This window comes from Branchiostoma lanceolatum, chromosome 13 (genome assembly GCF_035083965.1).
Source record: "Branchiostoma lanceolatum isolate klBraLanc5 chromosome 13, klBraLanc5.hap2, whole genome shotgun sequence".
NCBI lineage: Eukaryota > Metazoa > Chordata > Leptocardii > Amphioxiformes > Branchiostomatidae > Branchiostoma > Branchiostoma lanceolatum.
Genome location: NC_089734.1, coordinates 12,073,498 through 12,088,233, shown reverse-complemented (window position 1 = coordinate 12,088,233; position 14,736 = coordinate 12,073,498). Strand labels below are relative to the sequence as shown.

Genomic DNA, 14,736 nt, shown 5'->3' with positions numbered 1-14,736 from the left:
CACGTGACTACGATACAGTCACCATGTTGGTGAGTCAAAGACGTATTGATAGTCACCTGACTACGATACAGCCGCCATGTTGGTGAGTCAAAGACGTATTGATAGTCACCTGACTACGATACAGCCGCTATGTTGGTGAGTCAAAGACGTATTGAGTCACGTGACTACGATATAGCCGCCATTTTTGCTGGTTAAAGACGCTTGTGACGTCATCTTGTGAGAACTGTTAACAACAATTTCTGTTTTCTCTTGATAGATCCTGAACTTTTGGAAGGGGCCACACAGGCCAACTCTTCGGCACCAGGGCTAACATGCCCCCGAAGATATTGTGCCTCGGGCCCCCCTGAGGAAGGCCCTTCAGCAACAATTACCCCTGATATGCAGTGCCTCAACATATATGAGAGAGCTATCCTATTCTATCTTAGGTTTTCTCCTCAAAACGATTTTAGAAGATCCCATCCATAAAGTGAAGACTTTTCGGCCTTTCTTCCTGCTCTAATGCATTCTAAAGCCCTTCGCAGGTCGCATTACCTGTGCAACAATTAACCACTGTATTTAGAGAAACCCCCGGACTTTTAAAAGATATCTTTTGAAGAAGGACAGGCCACCAACATAATGGGCGATGAAGCCGGCCAGGTATTCATATTGTGCAAGTTGTGAAATCGAAGGCGCCAGCGGTCTGACATCTTTCAGACGGCACCAGTTCAATCTTCTCTTGGCTGTCGGACAATAAGACGGAGATGTAGACTTCTTAAGGTAGATGTTTCCCAGTCAATGCGTTGAGTGAGCCGCTTTGTATACTCTTTGTTCCTGAAACGAAACTTTTCGACCGTATGCGTCTAGCAATTTTGAGGTACAAATTTGAAAAGGTGAAAGATACTGTGCAAGAATTCTTTTATGTTCAGGCAATTTGACTGCACTTATCTTCTGTAAAAAGAGTTGAGCTTAACTAATCTCCAAGAAAATCTATCGGTGGCATGCAAGGCAGTAGAAAGGGCCAACCAGTATCAATAGCTCCGGTGGTAGAAATTCTTAACCGCGTAAAGTTAGCTTTTTTTAAAGTTCGTTTTTAAACACGGAAGGGTTGATATACGTTTACGTTGCTAATGGGAAGAAAGTATTTTTCTTTGGTCTGCTTTCTTTCATTTTTTTTTGGCTCAATCTGAGAATGAATGGATCGACCTAAGCTTGTTTGACCTTGGCGTGAGTCCACAAAACGACTGTGAGGCAGCCAAGGTCAAGTCCCCGCCGTGTTTAGACTGGCTGTTGTCTGGACTCAACTGTTTTATAATCGTGATTTAAAACCTCGCTCTCTTTCCACTGTACTCGACTTGGAGTGCAACTTAGCACACTCCAAGCAGATGTGTTGAGGAATTAAAAAAAAAACATTTGTACATAACCATTCAACCGACGTTTCGGTGACCGTCTGTCACCTTCCTCAAGCCACTTTGTACTGCAGCTGTAGGTGTCGCTGCTTACAGATGCGGTCCCAAATCTGTAAGTAGGTACAACCTCCGTGGTTACACTTATACCTTTCCAACCTGATGAAACTATTCACAGATGTGTTGGGGGGGGGCTTGACTCCTTTTGATAGGCAGTATAGCGCTACTTTGATGTACATGATCATGTCAGTCAACGTTCTTTTCTGATCCTTTCAGATCCCTGTAGTGCCTAGTCCCACATAGCCGGTAGTAAGTTTCCTTGCTGTTTCAGCAGCAGGGGAAATATTTCACAGGGAGGGGTTGCTAGCTCTCCCCCTTTAACGTGCTCGAGGCTCCTCCTCGAACACGGGACCCCCATTCTACGTCCCTTCCGAATGAAGGGAGCAGCCCCAACCGAGATGCCCTTCCCAGGATTAAACCGGGGTCTCCCAGTTATCGACTAAGTGGAACCAGGACCTCAACTGCGAGACTGCTAACAGTTGGACCACAGGGGCATCCCTAGAAAGAGGTATACAAAGTCTAGACGCAGAAAACACTATACTGAACCCTACATCTGCTTGGACTTTGTGGTATAGTGGGCTAACTTTTATGTGTCTCTTGTTGATGATTGGAAATCTTATGATCACAAAACAGGATGACATGGATTGACCTCCGAGCAAAATTTATAGGAAAGATCGTATCGTGACTACCTCGTTCAGTTTTCTTTCTTTCTTTTGCTTTTATCGATACTGAATTCGGTAAAAGTCACAGTGGGAGAAGAGGTGCCAGCTGTCTACAGACCCTCGGGCAACGTTCCACAAATTTGTTCTGGGAGACGATGAAAAATTGCACCTGAAAAGACACTTGGCATCCTTGGTTACAGGCGCCTTGCCAAAACAAGAAGAAAACTCTTTAAACCTCAGTCGTAAAGCAAGGTTCGCCTCGATTCCCAGACTTATGTCTACAGCTGAAGTTTATAAACAATTTATCATTTATAATTATTACCGACATGAAAAATGGAGGTAGGGTTTTTTGTCCTGTCTGTCTGTCTGTCCTGTGTTTCCGGATTTTGTAGTCAGCATAACTTTTGAGAGAAATTAACTCTTGAAAGAACCTCTGGATGGATTACGATGATGTTTGGTATGTTGGTAGGCCTTGGGAAGACGAAGATCAAGGTCGATTTTGGGCCACCTGGTATGTGACCTTGGTACTGAAGCAGAACTTCTGTTTTTTTTTAAATCTTTTGACCTGGACGTGCTATGGTCTTAATTTTGTGGTGGCATATAGCTTGTTATGTAAGTAAGAAGTTGTGTAGGTTTGGGCCCCCTAGCAGCTTGCTCTGGAACTGCAGAGGCGTTTTTGTCAAAAACTTCCAAGGAAAATATCTGAACAAAGAAACAACGGATTTCCATGATATTTAGTAGGGAACAACGGCATTGAACCGCTGCGACTTTGTCAAAATTGCCTTTTGAACGCAGGCTACTTTTGCTCTACGCACGTTCGTTTGTTATCAAACACTGAACTGTTGTCATCACCGAAAGGCCATGGATTTCACAGAACCCAACACAGGTCAGTCTTTCCGAGTGACTGCAACACCGCCTCAGGGTAGCGCTGCCCTACTTTTTCCTAAATCCCGGACTTTGTAGTTAACATCTATTTACCAACAATACTGAGATGTTTTCTTTTCTTCAGATGGTCTCTGACCTCTCGCCTGAAGCTATCTGCATTGTGTATTGTACCTTGCCGTCTTTTAGTCAACAATCCCGACTTAATGCTAAACAATGATGCTTCTCAGGCCAGCCACGTGGACTTATAAGCCAAGAATATGACAGAAAAGCCCATCGTTTTATGCTGAGGTGTTTTTTTTCTTTCAGATGGGCACTGACCTATCCCCCGAAGCTATGTGTATTGTGTACTGTGTACCTTACTTCTTTTGTTATCTACAATCCGGGAGCTGTCTTTATGCTATACAATGATGATTCTCAAGCCAGCCACGTGGACTTATAAGCCAGGAAAATGGCTGCCCAACGTTTTTACATGAACAACTAGTTTCCAAAACCCCACCCTATCACATCTGACATCAATGATTTACCTCTGCTGTCAAACGGCCGTAAATTCAACTCTATTTTTAACAGAATTCAACCAAAACATACAATCAAATAACTATTAATCAACTTTATTACTTAACGTATACTGAAGGGCGTACAAAAGAGGTGGATGTAAACAACAGTGAACTGCGCCAAGAATGAAGAACTTAGGATGTAGATGAGTGAGCTGTTCCTTTAATTTTTCTTCTCTCTCAAAATCTTTCTCGCTTTCCCTTCTGTCCCCATACCTCCCGTTTCTCTTTTTGATGCCGTTTCTTTCTTTCTGTCTTTCTTTGTTTCCTTCTCTCTCTCTTCCTTCCTTCCTTCCTTCCTTCCTCTTTCTTTCTTTTTCTTTCTTTCTTTCTTCCTTTCTTTTTTCTTCCTTTCCTTCCTTCCTTCCTTCCTTCCTTCCTTCCTTCCTTCCTTCCTTCCTTCCTTCCTTCCTTCCTTCCTTCCTTCCTTCCTTCCTTCCTTCCTTCCTTCCTTCCTTCCTTCCTTCCTTCTTCCTTCTCTTCTCTTCTCTTCTTTTCTCTCTCTCTCTCTCTCTCTCTCTCTCTTTCTTTCCTTTTCTCGAGCGCATAAGTACTAGCAATATACGTTTCACGACAAGCAGTTTCCCCTCAAGACCGTACGATCTTTGTGTAATCAAATAACTACTTGTCGACCCTGTAGATGATATAATCAAAGGTCGCAGACATGCCGACATCTTTCTTGATATCATCGCCAAAAAGCACTTAACCGGAGCCGACCCGAGCTTGAAAGCTTGTAATTGAATGATGGTATATCAATGGAACTACGGAAGCTGGTTGAAAGGTTCAAGGGGTTCGGGGGTATCGTATTTTGTCTCTCTCTAAGGTACAAGAAAGAAGACTTTGATTTGAAGGAAAAACAAAGATGAGATGAAGTTTTTGAACGGAAATGAGTGGAGGGAAAAGTCTTTGAAATGAAGAAAACGGGGAAATTTCAAACTTGTATTTTCCAGATATTGGTGTACAGAGATTCGCGTGTAGTCTACTTTCAGATCAGAGAAAAGAAACTCTAATCGTTTCAAGGTTTGTGTCACATATTGGATTGTCCTTTCCAGTGCGATTTGGGACAGAAATCTACCGACATGTCGACAAGTTGATCTAGCGCACTGACGACTTGAAAACTTGTGACATTGAGGAACGTTTTTGGCGACGGAATATCTGCTTGGAGATTAGATACAAATGTATCCCATCCTTTAATACAAATCGTATATCCCGTAGAGAGTTTTAAATCGAATAAAAGTGAATCCCTTTACAAATTTCACCTCCCACCGATAGCCTTGTAACCCGTCATTTCACGATGTAATTGATATGCGGGTTTATAAATGGCACAAATGGTCGTTAAATGGATTCCAATTTAGCTCCCCGAACCCCATAATGACCCCCTGGATCCGATTAATCCCCCGGCTAACGACGTCAGGGCGCCAACGGGCGCCACAACGAGGCTCTAGGGTGCCCCTCTGGCGACACATCGGGGACGGTACGTTTTATAGCGGGCATTGATGTGCAGATGAGAGCGGCGCCAGGCCAATAACGAAGGCGACTTGGTTAATTTTCTTCAAGCAGATCTTGGGCGGTTGTCTGGTTGAAAAAGCAAAAGAAAGCCAGCAGCCAAAAAAAGGTCGCGTTTTAATCTATTTAGATGCCTTGCAAAAACACAAAAACTGGTGAAATTACAAAAAAAAAAGAGTCTTATTTAATTGGAATGGGTATGGTTTTGGTACGTTCGTCAGCTAAAGAGTCTTCTACACTTCTTTATCCGAATAGCATTGTCTCAAATGCACCACAGTCTGGCAGAACACAATAGTCAGGAAGCCCCATACCCAATGACTTATTCATGCTATGCTATGAAGCAGTATTACCGAATGTCTGAAAATAAGATATGTCTACTAGTATACCGAGAATGTTGAGTATATTCATTTCAACAGCAGAGAGAACTTCACAACTGCCATTGGTTTTGACTTTTTTCTTCAAAAACCCATACACCCACGGCCATGGGACATATGTTCTCAGTGAAACCAAGGAGGTTAAATAGGACATAGGAAAGATTCGCAGGAGATCTTCTGACCAAGGAGGTTTGGTTTTATCTACAAAAAAACAAAACAACTTGTTATAGACCCTCAAGGGTGCTGTGAGGATCAAATACGTACGTAGAGTCGACACTTACAAAGTTACAAGCGGGGCTCCCTTTTGATTTTGTCGCGACATCGTAACGAAACCATCCCAAGACATGTCGCGACACCCAGCTGCGATTCAGACATGCGTGTTGCTCCCTCTGCCTACCCCGAGGTGTGAAACGGTTTATCCCCGTGGCCTTTGGCCGACCGCTGTGCAGCGATCCGTGGTGCAGAGGGCATCGGGAGAAAGCTGCGGTTTCAGCGGGGTTTTCTCCGCGCTTTTCTGGGGGTGTGCCTTCGTGCAGTCGCCGGGATTCTTGCAACGGGACATCGGGCGAGCCATCCCGCACGCATTTCACGTAAGTTGGCGGTGTTTTCTTTCGGGAGGGTGCAGTGTTTGGGTCCGATCTAGCGGTGTGTGTGTTGCCTCGGCGGCTTCTGCATGCCCCGATGGGCAGCTAGCGCAGTGTTTGAGTGTGCGGGCCTGGAAATCTACGCACACCCCTCGCCAACTTTCCCAAACCACCTCCCCATTTTCTACAAACCCTCCCGACTTTGCATTAACCTTATTAAAGAACCCTCTCCAAGACGCTGGAAACTTCTCCACGTTTTAGTTGAAACCTCCAGCGGAAGAAGTTTACAGTGGAGTGATGACGTCATATGTAAACGACAGGCCTGTCCGAAATGTTGACCATCACTCTTGTTGTCCTCTCCACAGATGTTGAACCTAGATAAAGGCTTGCGCGGCGTAACCACCTCTCTTTTACAACACTGCTACGCTTTTAAAATCAATCCACGAAGTTTGTTACCCCCCAAACGATCACAAGGTATTAAAACACTTAAACAGCACCGTGCAAACCAGGTCATAGGAGCTCCATATTTAAATGTCCGGGGTGATTATTTGTGTCGCAATTTTTTAAGGTTGTCCCCCAAAAAACTAGCGGTGTAGTCTGCCGGTAGAACGGATTCTTTTGTCGCCAGGTATTGTCTGAATGTCACCTTCAGGACCCCGTGCTCACGTGAAGGCGTGCACGTAGCGGACCGTAGCCGGCCGGTGCAGGGTGGGACCCAGGCCAGCCAGGCTCACCCTTGACACCTGCTTGCAGCTGTAACTTTTCCACGGCCACGCCTATAAAGTTGTGTCCACATGTAGGCACCTGCAGCTTGGAAACTGGCAGAACTTTTGAGAAGATTGGGGAGAAGAGTTTTTCCCTCTTTTTTTCTTGTAGGGATAGGAATTGTTTTGATATGTGCTTTTGATATAGGAAAGTGTTAATTGCATGGGCAACTTGGAAACTGGCAGAACTTTTAGAGGATTCTTTTTATATAGGGATAGGTTGAATTGTTTTGACATTTAACGTCATGTGCTTTTGATATAGAAAAGAATTGTTCACTTTGAAGGCACCTGCAGGCTGGAAACTGGCAAAAGTTTTTAGAAGATTCTTTCCTTTTCTTTTTTTAGGGATAGGTGGAATTGTTTTGCCATTTATGTGCTTTACCTTAGGAAAATGTTTGACAAAGTTTCAAAGAAAAAAAATGTCAATTGCAATCTTGTGTTGAAAGAAAGGTTGAAGGAATATTTTGGGAAAGATTAAAACATTTGATGAAAAATGCACCAAGTCTTATGATAAGCATATTGCATTATATAATGTTATAGAAAGAGTTGATATTTCATGATCAGGGTTGGAGACTGAAAAAGTCAATTAGATTTCAAAAACTTTTGTTGACATATTTTTTCAGTACATTTGTCCAAGTACTATCATGATGTTGCTAATATTTTCATCTACTTTCTTCATTAAAAAGTTACTTAACGTATCTTAAATATTCCATATTGGGTTATGAAAATGAAATTTTGTGTCCTGTGAAAATGTGTGTATTCCTTTATTGTACAATGTAAAAGTACAATGTCAGGAACTCATGTAAACTGTATGAACAACTCGGATCACACTAAGCCAGAAACTTGTGTGCAGCTTTCTTGTCACACGCAGGCCTGTCAGTAACATTGTTAGCAGTAAAAGTGTTAAGTGTTATTTAGTGTTAAGACCTGGAGGATTGAGTTTCTGACCTTTGACCTTAATCCCATCCTTCTAGAGGAATACAAGCCTGTCAAACCTTGCTGATCTTGAGGAAGTAGATTCTAAAGTCAATCACCACAGTTATGGAGGAAAAATGTGTTTAAGAAAATCATCTTTACTTTCACAAGAAACTAAAAAGGTTGATAAGATACTGCCCTTTTCTTTTTAGAAATATGTACTCCTACATTTTGTAGCTTAGAGTAATATTGTTACTTATGTAACGTTGGGTAACATAAATTCGGGATTTTTCCGATAATGGTTGACTGAAATCAATCTAGCAGAACAATAAACCATCCTTTTTTTCTATTATTCTGTCAGTATCATGTACTATCTTTGCACTAATCATATATATGGTAGATTTTGTCTCTAGTCGTGCTGACACTATAATATTTCAACTTGAAACTACCGTCCGCCGCACGCCACAATGACGGTGCTGTCGGACAGGGGGGCACATTAATTCGGGAGAGAAGATTCGTCTTGAATATCTTACCGCTAATCACATTTTATACAGCAGCTATTCGTTCCATCCTTGGCTTGAGGAGAGTGCTATGGATATAGACGTGTCCAAGTAAAAAAAATACACGAAAAAACGGCCGTACCGCACGCATCAGGCCTTCGGGAACAACCCGTGTGTTGAGTCGGTAGAACGTCACTCAAAGTTCACCCCCATCGTCATGGAAATTTGTACATTATTCATCGGGGCGTTAGCTGGATGCCCATGTCCATGTGTTTCTGCTTGTGCTAAGAGCAAACTTTGAGGAAAATATCGCCATCAGTCCACTATCACACACAACATTTAGACAAAAAAGTGTTCCTCGCAAATGTTTGTCGTCTGCCGAATAGCAGGATTCTGGGTAACGAATATGGCGGCGGGAAAATTCACCGTAGTGCCGTAGCCATTGGTTGTAGCAACAAAGAGGCGTTTTGATGATTAATCACACTTAGAGTCCAGTTGTAGGTTAGCAAAAGAGATTCTAATAAGTTGTATTGTAAATAATTGTGTTGAGCAGGAAGCGGATGTGACATTTGTCTTATAAACCAGCGAACAACTATGTACATATAATTCTCCCACGAAGCCCTCAGACTGTGACAATAAGGGACGGAGAGTTTTTGACGTAGCCAACTTCTAATGCATGGTTATCGAAGCTTTTCAGACAGTGTTCTGAATGCGTTAGTCTGTCACGTTTGCATTTCTAGCGGTATTACTGATGTTGCATCTAGCACATATCCCTAAACACCCCGTTTTCGAAAAATCCCGAATTTAAGTACCCCGCGAATTTATGTTACCCAACGTTAACTGTTCAACTATAGCTCTGATAAGTGTCAGGCATGCTACTACATTTAGTTAATTAATCACTTTAACATAACCTATAAAAGGACTGAATTGCGTCATTTTATTGCCGCGTGCAAAATAGCCTTAGCTACCAAAACAACACCTCCAAACAACGAAGAAATAAATGTTGTGAAAAACTTTTTGGTTGCAAAGATTGACAATAAACTTGGCTGAGAATTAAGATTGTCTCCTGTGTACCTCAATGTTAGCCTCTTCTTGGGGTGGCGGCATTTATTTTTTTGGAGGGGAGCGCTGATATGCGATTTTTGCATTCCTCCCTCCGCAGCATAACTGCAGTGACCGCGAAACTCCGTAAGCTTGCATTGGGAGAACCTTGAGGCCCGTGTTTAAAAAAATTGTGTATAAGCATTCCCCAAAACAAACGCCACTGCTCCAAGAAGTCTGCGAAGGAGGTTACCTCAACGTACAGACTCTAAGCGTTGTCCAAAAGTTAGTGTTTGGTGTCAATGCCCTCCATCCACTGTTTGTGGTGCTTTCTTGTTGCCTGTATTGAAATGTGGGTTACCACAGGGGTGTTCCCAAGAACAAGGCTATCGGCCCATATCGCTCTTCATGGCACAAGGCACCTTTGATAGCTACATTGACAAATGGACCTTTGAAAGGGGAGATTGAGTTGCGATGGAAACAGCGGCCGAGGGCTTTTGTTCTTCAGGACCTTCAGCTTAGCTTGCATTAGCTTTGTGGTCGGCGGACAAAAGCCACGTTGTACATTGACTGCTTTGTGTATATTGGGACATCGGATCATAAGCCACAGCTAGGCTTTCAAGGATTGACGTCAAAGGGAGCTTGAGTTGCACGGCCTGGAGCAAGGGGCAGAAGTTTTTTAGGGTCAAGCAGTGTGTGATTCTTACTTCTAGGTCGAACAGGACTTAATTGAATTTTACACCAGGTAAGCTTTGGATATGTCAGGTATGTGTCATTGACCCAAGAAGTTTTTGGAGAGAAGGCATAGCTCAGCGCGCCCGAGCTTTGTTTCTGGTGTACCCCAGCGCGTAATGATGACAGACAGATCCCAGCGCTTTGTGAACGTACCCTACTTTCTCTCTCCCCATTGTTGTGGTTTTCTATTGTGCTGTTTCGCCAGGGCTTAGCATGCCCTCAGGGATAATTCTGCCACAGTGTCAGAAGAAATCTTCTGCCAAATTGATTGTGTTCTTACTGGTAAAGCCAGTCAGATAAACCAGGCCAAAAGCCCAACAGTTTAGGGCAGCTTGCCAACTGTAGATGTGGAGAGCTACCTTAAGACTGCTCAAAGTCGATTTCATGGATGATGTCCCATCAAGACCTAATTTCGATGTGAAAGTGCAAGAAAAAGAGGAATGGTTACTTTAGTACACCTAATCTTTTTGTGATGTTCAGTTGAGAAGACAATTATGTCACAATCACTTTGTTTTGAAATAGAAAATGATATTTCCTTATTTGAAAACAGTTATTCAAAGTTTAACTTATTTTTCTTTAAATTCCCATAGGTTCAGAATATTCTGTTTCAATAAATCAGGAACATTCTTACAATCTGTACCTTTAAAACTGGAAAATACTGAAAACTGTACTTCATTAAATCTTGTGAAGGCCACTGATTGGATAAAATTAATGTACCATGTAACAAGATCTAAATGCTGGCCCCTGATTGGTTGAAACTTGATATTCTAGATAATGCAGATTCATGACTAGCCTATGATAGTATAGACCATTAATGAAGCCCTTATTCATGTAACAAGGAGATTTTTTATACACTTTTCAAGCATTTTTTCAATGACTTGTGGAAAGGATAAATATTTGATTTCCACTTGTGAATTTAATTACATCTGTATGCCTTATGTTTGACTTTATGCTTGTGCATTGCCATTAATTGTTGTCAACTTGCAATTATCCTACGAGCATGAATTTGCAATAAAGTTATCATTATTATTTCATAGCCACTTTCCTTCAGCGGATTCAGTCGGAAAATTCACCTGTCAATAGTCATGGCTGGAGGTTTTTCTCCAGGTATATTTATGGTTGACAAGGTCTTGGTGGGTTGGCAAAAGAACGTGATGTTATAGTGTGCCAAATTGTTTGCTATGCTCGGTACCACTGAGGGGTCAAGGGTGCAAATTTGTCAGGTGTAGTGACAGGCCTTCTCCGGTTTCTCAGGAGCTCTGGGCTGTACCATTACAAATGGCGGGGGGATCAGAAGTGAATTATTTTCGTCTGACTCTGAGTTCCTTTTTTGTACCTCTTTAGAGTGTTGTTGTTGACTGATTTGTATGCTTGTTTGTTGCTTATTGGACACAAGAAGTAGAGCCCAAAACTATATGCTCTCACTTCATCTGTCAACCTCAAAGAACTTTTAATGCTTTTTTGATAGCTTATAATGTATTGCGGCTTTACTACATGTACATTTTACTGTTTTATTGCATTTTGCACTCTTCTCGATAAGTGTGTTGGGTTCTTTTTTGTGCAGAGGTTTGACACCTCATAACCAAATGCAGCTTGCATTCAGCAATTCCAAGTCTAGAAATGGTGATTTGCAACATAAATCCATCTTGTGCGTTAGATGCAATCATGATTGAAAAGTTCCCTCCTCCACAACAGAGGGGGAGGGGTGGAGGGAGTTGCCTGGATGCCAGACCCCCAATCTCTATAATATCTGTCCTCTGGGGATACTGTAAATGCATTTAAGTTTGCATGGTTTTTATTTCGCGCTAAATTGAGTGTTTGCGGTGGTTTTAAGTTTTCAGCAGCGCTATAGTCACATACTGCTACAGTATTGGACAAAATTTTTTGCGATGGCTTTAAAAGTTTAAGTTTGGGATGAAACGGTCGCTGCGAACATAAACCACCGCGAACATTTCTGCATTTACAGTAGATATTATAGACATTGGGGGTCTGGCATCCAGGCTAGGAAGGGAGCTGATTCAGCAGACATGCATGGGTAGAGCCAGGTGATGTACTGTAAGTCTTAAAATGTTTGTGATGGTTTTATTTTCCATTTTTCGCAAAATCACAACAAAGTGAATATGCATTTCCCGATGTAGTACAACTGTTCTACAGTGTTGTGTCATAGGCGAACTCAAAACACGAAAACCTCCTTTCCCCTCCTATCACGAAATTCAATTCCTTCCCCAAAAATACATGAATTTACAGTAATTCTTGGAGTTGTTCACCCCATTACTGATCATGACCTATCCAGGATATCAGGTCAGAAGAGAAAATTTCTGCTGAAGGCAAAACGTGGCCTTTTGTGATAACCCAGGGGACAAACCATTAATTACAGTAGGGGGAGGAGAAAAAGAGTTGGTACAGAAGTCTTATTTCTTGTCACATATGATGGTAGAAAATATACCTAAAACTTTTATTATTGGGTGGGCCGACTACTCTCTCTTCGCAGCCAGGGGCTGAATTGCTAGGAGCGCACATTTGGCGGGGCTAGATCGCGAGGGTCTGGAGCGGCTGCCATTCAGCGCTAACTCAGGTGACCTCAATACGACAATTGCCCCATGTACGGCCATAGGACTGTAGGTTTTTAACCACTCACACCGGGAAGGACCCCTACAACTAAAACTGTAAAAATTTAGAACAGTTGTTTGAGGAGGGGCATCATTTATGTAGGAATAGCATCGGGAGTGGTCAATTTTATGATAAAAAGTTTTTTGAAGATTTTTGCAAATCAAACCCAAAGGAGTGGGTTGACAGTCATAAAATAGCAGCTGATTGAAACAGAACTACACGGAGACCAATGCCCGCTTTAGACTGATGACCGTATCTTGTGGTGACTATCGTTGTGAGTGATGGTTCTCTTCAGACGCATGTCCAAAATGTATTTCGAGACACCTGTGACGCACAATTCCATTGCCATGCACGTGTCACCCACTGTGAGTCACGCACACTAATTCAAAATGGCGGGAGAACCGCTTCTTTCCGCCATGCAGCAGACTCAGTTTTTTTCCGTTTGCAACATATGTTGCCCTATGACTACATACTCAAGCAGGCGGTAGAAGTCTAGGCTTCACCTTGTAAATGTTTACAATGCTACGTTCCTTTCTAATCTTGAATACTGATTCTTTTCCCGTCATTTACTGCCACCCTCCCCTCTTATGACTGCTATTACTGTGGGCAGTCCCTTGGCACACTTCCAGTAGTAACAGTGGAATAGAGGCTCTCATCAGCATGACCAAAAGCCTAAATATTTAGGCTTTCAGTACCTATAAACAGAGGGGTGTTGGTATAAAACACTAGAGAACTGTGAGAATGGCTTGTCTTGGCATGGGGTAGACTGGCGGTTTGTGGTCTGGCGTGTGATTGACATGGCTGTCACCTTGAAGTAACCTTGGATGTTGAAGTTTAGTATCCCCAATACAAGCAGCAATTAAGGTACATGTACTATTAAAAAAGTTGTTTTGTAAATATGTTTTTTACCTCCTCCAAGGAGGTTTAACTTCAATTTAGTAATTTGGTTTCGCCGACATTTTCTGGTTGATTGGTTAGTTGGTTGGTTGGTTAGTCAGTTGATCATTTGGTTAATTTATGGGTTGACTAGTAGTTGGTTGGTTATGACATGTATGGTTTTATGGTTGCTTAGTTGAGTGCTAGTAGTAGGTTGGTTAACCAGTTGTCTAGATGGTTGACTAGTTCTTTGGTTAATTGGTTAATCAACTGGATAGATCAAAAGTTTTGAATCAGTTTTTTCAGTGGTTTTGTAAGCAGATCTATCTGCCAGGAATCTTTTATCATATTAAATGATTTTGATACCTGTAGATGATACAGCGAAATTCATTTTAAGTAGACATCTTTGCAGCTCTATGAGTAATGCATGACTTCAATCATCTACTGTAAATGCATTTAAGTTTGCATGGATTTGATTTCGTGGTGTGTTCGCAGTGGTTTTAAGTTCGCGTTTGAGACAATATTAGACAAGGGGGTAGGAGGGGGGAAAAATTTGTGGTGGTTCTAAGTTTGCGGCGAAGAGCTTACCGCGAGAACTGCGAACATAAAACCAACGCAAACATTTCTGTATTTACAGTAATTTACAGTAATTTAAGTAAGACCTTGGCCTATTATGATGGAGGTGATAAGATTTGGGTCAAAGATTTGAATCTGTATCCTGGTCAGGAAATTCCACCTTGGCAAAGTTTTAGGCCCTGCCAGTAGTGCCAAGTTTGCACATTATAAAGGTCAACTTTCCATCAGACTAAGAGGATGGAGAGAAAAAATTGGAGCAATAGTCTAATAGAGACCCTTGCACAATTCTCTAACTTGCCTCTAGTTTTTCTAATCTCTCTGTCATTAAACTTTTTTTTTAAAGATGATGCTTCAGTGCTGTGCTTTGTTGTCACTTGGCAGGTAGTATCTATTGTAGATCTCATTGACCTATTTGTCACATAGGATCCAGGCAGCCCAGTTTCAAAAGAACAATAAAGCCAACACCTCCACCTGTCAATCAACACGCTCTCCTGGGACAATAGCCAGAGGGTCTTTTAGGAGATTTATGAGTCCTAGACTTTTGTAAAAGGGATGAGAGGGTCTTGTAGGGGATAATACAGCATACAACTTATGGTTGTCAGAAGAAATACAGGAAGACAAAGGGACAAAAGCTGTACAACTTACTACAAGTTAAGAAAAATATAAGCTTTTAAGATCTGTGTCTTAAAAAATTTTTTTTTTTTACATATTCCTA

At 42.0% G+C, this 14,736-nt stretch overlaps 1 protein-coding gene across 6 annotated transcripts in view; it reads left to right on the top strand.

The window, feature by feature from the left end:
• The first annotated feature begins 5,819 nt into the window (after window positions 1-5,819).
• LOC136446824 (growth factor receptor-bound protein 14-like) overlaps window positions 5,820-14,736 on the top strand; it is a 45,694-nt gene continuing 36,777 nt past the window's right edge. For 4 of the 6 annotated variants that reach the window (XM_066445427.1, XM_066445428.1, XM_066445426.1 and 1 more), the window contains exon 1: window positions 5,837-6,010. The gene's annotated coding sequence lies outside the window, so the exon portion shown is untranslated. Of the gene's footprint in view, window positions 6,011-9,848; window positions 9,970-14,736 lie in introns of those variants that run through there. The other 2 variants (XM_066445425.1, XM_066445424.1) reach the window with 2 other exon arrangements.